Raw genomic sequence first — 4,707 nt, 5'->3', positions numbered from 1 at the left:
ACACCTTCCCAACTAATGTAAGGGAAAGGATAGTCTATAATATAATCTCATTTAAAGACCTCTGTGGAAGGTGCTCAGAAATATTTAAGTGGGTTTGGGTGGCACACGCCTTTAATCTCAGCACTCAGGAGACAGAAGGCAAGCGGATCTCTGTGATTCCAGGCCAGCCTGGCCTACCTGGAGAGTTCTAGGGCAGTTAGGAATACATAATGGAGAGAACCAGTATAAAAACAAAACAAAATAAAGTCAGGATGAGTACAGTTGTTATCTTACTATAGAAAGAAAACAGAGAACACACTGTGGAATTATTTGAGTAAGGTTGAAAAAGAGTGCAAAGAGAAAGAAAAGCCTTCCATGATACCAAAACAGATTTGAGTGAGGGATAAATAGATGGTCTAAAGAAAATGGATGAAGCTAGAGACAAATGATGATTAATAAAGCCTCGGTGGATCTAAGAGAAGCCAGCTGATGAAGAGACCAAAGTTTGAGACTTCCATGCTCTTTTGGGACCTGTGAAATACTGATGTTTTCAGTAAGGGAATGTTGTTGGTAAGCTACACACATGAATTCAACACATAGCTGTTTAAACAGCCATCTGAGAAAAGCTATGAATTCTCCGCTTCATCCTGGAGGATTTATTTAGATAAAAATACGGTTATTAAATTTCCTCCAAAGATGATTTCATTATTACCCTGATCATCTTACTTAAGACAGAGCTTTATGTCATTCTTATTAAAATGCGGAAAATCGCTACTTGTCTCCAGCAAGATGGCTTCAAGGTTACTTCACGGAGTGAGCGCTCTGGCTGCTCAGTCCCTGAGGGCCCGCGGGCCCCACGGCGCGGTTGCAACGCACTCCATGGCTTCTGGAGGTGGTGTTCCTACTGATGAGGAGCAGGCCACAGGGCTGGAGAGGGAGATCATGATAGCCATAGAGAAGGGACTGGATCCATATAATATGCTACCTCCGAAGGCAGCTTCGGGCACCAAGGAAGATCCTAATTTAGTCCCGTCCATCACCAACAAGCGAATAGTGGGCTGCATCTGTGAAGAGGACAACTGTACCGTCATCTCGTTTTGACTGCACAAAGGCGAGACTCAGCGGTGCCCAAGCTGTGGAACCCATTATAAGCTGGTGCCCCACCAACTGGCCCACTGAGCCCTGCGTTAACTTTTCAGAATGTGATGGAAAACTTCCCTCCAATAAACTAGCCATTGTATTGGCTTCTCCCATAAAAAAAAAAATAAAATGCGGAAAATCATTCTTTTCTAACGAAAAGGCTACGTTATATATTTTTGTTCAGCTAGGAGGTAAAAGACAAAGGGATTAATCTGCTTATATGTTACATTAGTTTTCACTAATATAAAGCAATAACAATAAAATAAGAATTTTTGCATAAAATGTGTAGAGATAGCTTTATAGGATATCAGATTTTCTATCTAAAAATTAAAACTTTAGATAATGATACTAAAATTTTTTTAAGAGAATAAAATTTAGGGCATCAGAGCTGAGTGGTGATGGCATACTCCTTCGATCTCAATATGCAGGAGGCAGAGGCAGGTGGATCTCTGTGAGTTCAAGGCCAGCCTGGTCTATGAACCAAGTTCTGGACAGCCAGAACTGTTACAGAGAGAAATCTTGTCTCAGAAAACAAAAACAAAAACAAAAACAAAACATTAGGGTGTCAGCGCCTAATGCAATCACAGCAGTGCACTTGTGAGCTTCCTTCTGTGTGCTATTTACTGCTGAATTGTCTCAGGCCCCCAAATATTTTTGTATCTTTATTTTATAATGATTTATTATATTTTTATCTTAACTTTTTTTTTGATTTTTCAAGACAGGGTTTCTCTGATAAATCAACCCAATTGTCCTTGCTCTGTAGACCAGGCTGGCCATGAAATAATTGGGATCCACCCACCTATGCCATCATAGTGCTGGGATTAAAGTCATGTGCAACCACCATGCCTGGCACCTTTTAAAATTTTTTGAAGGTGCTAATGCAATTATACAAAGCCGTGATCATCAGTATCACTATTGTGCATCTTCACATCTTGTCTCACTGAAATTCCCTTACATTTAGTAAAGGACATGGCTCTGTCATCTCCTATGATTTCAGAACACTTCCTGACCATGTCTGAGGATGTGTTATAGTTATTTCTAATATACAAGAAATTCCCCTAAACATGCTAATCTAAATCCAAGTTCTTCGAGTCACAGGTGAATTGTATTAATTAAAGATCCTATCTTTTGGGTTACAGAAATCTGGGTTCATTCATCAAATTATTTAGTTTTGAGGATTACATGAAGATCTTGAATTTAGATTAGTATGTTTATAAAGATTAACCAAGTTCATCCCACACTTAATTTCCTGCTACTTGACAAATGACCCAACTGCCACTTCTATAGCAGTTTACTGTACTTTGCAATGTTCCTTTGCTTGGCAAGAAGTAACTAGTAGCAGTCACATTCCTTCTTTTTATCTTGAAAAATGCACAGTTTTTAAAATAAAACTTTAAAGGGAAGTAAAAGAGATGGCTCAGAGTGGGCAAAGTGCCTGCTGCTTAAGTACAGGGGCCTGAGATTGGATCCCTAGAACCCACAAAGAAGTTGGGTAACACGGTACATGTCTGTAACCTCAGCAGGTGTGTTTGGCCTGTTGGTGGAGATGAAACAGAGGTCCAGGCCAAGTGAGAGACGATCTGTCAATATATAAATGTGGAGGATCAGGTGGGATGGTGCACACCTTAATCCTAGGACTCGGCAGGCAGAGGTAGAAATATCTCTGTGACTTCAAGACCAGCCTGATTTATATAGTGAGTTTTAAGACAGTCATGGCTACATAGAAAGACCCTATCTCAAAACAGAACCAAATAAATGAATTAGTGAGTGAATGAATGAGTGAATGAATGAATGAATGTGGAGAATGATTAAAGAAGACACACAATGTTGACCTCAGGTCTGCCCATAGGAATGCATTGGCAAGGATGTTCAAACATACATGCTCGTATCTACACACAATAATGATAGTAATAATCATAATAATAATCATAAGACATTTAAAAGACTTGCTGTCTTTCAACATACTGAACAAATAGAAAACAATCTCAGAGAATAAAAAAATCTGGGTTTTAGCCTCACAGTAAAACATACTATATATGTATGACTTTTGATCTGTATGCAGAGATCCAGTCTGAGCCTTCCATAAACCTATACTAAAGTTTAATTATTTTTCAACTGCAGCTGGGTTGCTATGGGAATCCTCTAAGTTGCCTGTGCAACATGAATATATCCCCCTCCCCAAATACACTATTCAGCTGGCATGTGAGGCAGACTGTGGATGAGCAATACCAGCTTTCCCAGGGTGAATGCTGGGATGCAGAAGTCTGTGTAGCATTGCATGCGCTAGAGACATGCCAGAAGCTGACTTAAGCGGGAGTTCACTCTTCTTTTTCCTGGATGTGCCTTTTGGCACTCTATCTGTCTTACAGAATGAATTCTGGCATATTACCTTCCTCTGCTCATGCTGTTTATCCCTCAAGTGCCAAGAGAACTATGAGGAAGACAGAACTCCAAGTTAGATCCAAGAATAGGTTCTTGGCTTGAGGATGGAAAATAGAGAGCTATGCTCTATGAAGGTATCTGTTTTTCTACTTCTTTGCCTAACTCTGATAAAACTGCTTAAATTCTAGCACCTGTGGCAGCGAGGATAAGTTTTGAATGACTACCATCAGACCTTTGCCAAAACCGAATCACTTTTCAGAGGAAATAGAATCCCATCCATGAATCCAATTATTCACATATAACCTGTTTATTAGTAGCAGTCGAGAAACTTAGTGTTAAATTATTACATACCCACGAACCATTCCATTCAGCTTGATATGTTTGGTTATATATGTTTTAGATTCCAGGTTTAGCTCAGCAAAACATAGAGTAGTCATTCAGCATTGAGAATCCAGAGGCAGAATTAAGTCTGACTTCACGTTTTCATTTATGTAATGCTTCATTACCTTACAATGATCTCACTCTAATTTGGTTGGTTCTATTAGATGCTAAAACTAAGATTTTGTTTATGTTATTATTGTATTGAAGCTAATCTGCGATTTTAAATTTAGTAGTGGGGGCTGAAGAGATGGCTCAGCAGTTACGAGCACTTGTTCTTGCAGAGGACACAGGCATGTTTCCTGGCACCCACAGGACAGTTCACAACTCTTTGTAACTTCAGTTCCAGAGACTCTGACACTCTCTTCTAGATTCTTCAGGCCTTATATGTATGTGGTTCAGATAAATACATAAATACATGCAGATGTAACCCTCATAAACATAAAATAAAGTAAATAAATAAACTAAAATAGCAAAAATAAGTCTAGTAGTATTTGCTTTACAAAATTAAATGAGGTTATCCTAGGTGTGTGTGTGTGTATCTATATCTATATCTATGTACACTTATATACATATACACAGACACACATGAAAAAATGAAAAACGAATGAAAATGAATATATATAATTGTAATGATAGGAGCCATTCTAACTGGGCTAGGATGGGAATCCATTATATTTTTTATTTGCTTTTCCATGATTCCTGAAGAAATTGAATATTTTTATCTATTTATTGAATATGTTCATTTCTTCACTTGAAAATTATTGTGCCTTTCAAGTGTTCATTCATTGATATAACTATTAGTTTTTATACTTGATATAAAACATT

The 4,707-nt window shown here is 38.2% G+C and overlaps 1 pseudogene; it reads left to right on the top strand.

Annotated features, from left to right (window-relative positions):
• The first annotated feature begins 756 nt into the window (after window positions 1–756).
• On the top strand, window positions 757–1,224 carry LOC125410664 (cytochrome c oxidase subunit 5B, mitochondrial pseudogene; annotated as a pseudogene).
• The last annotated feature ends 3,483 nt before the right edge of the window (window positions 1,225–4,707 follow it).

This window comes from Myodes glareolus, chromosome X (genome assembly GCF_982192425.1).
Source record: "Myodes glareolus chromosome X, mMyoGla1.1, whole genome shotgun sequence".
In the NCBI taxonomy this organism is placed as follows: Eukaryota; Metazoa; Chordata; class Mammalia; order Rodentia; family Cricetidae; genus Myodes; species Myodes glareolus.
This window is presented reverse-complemented; position numbering and strand designations above follow the sequence as displayed.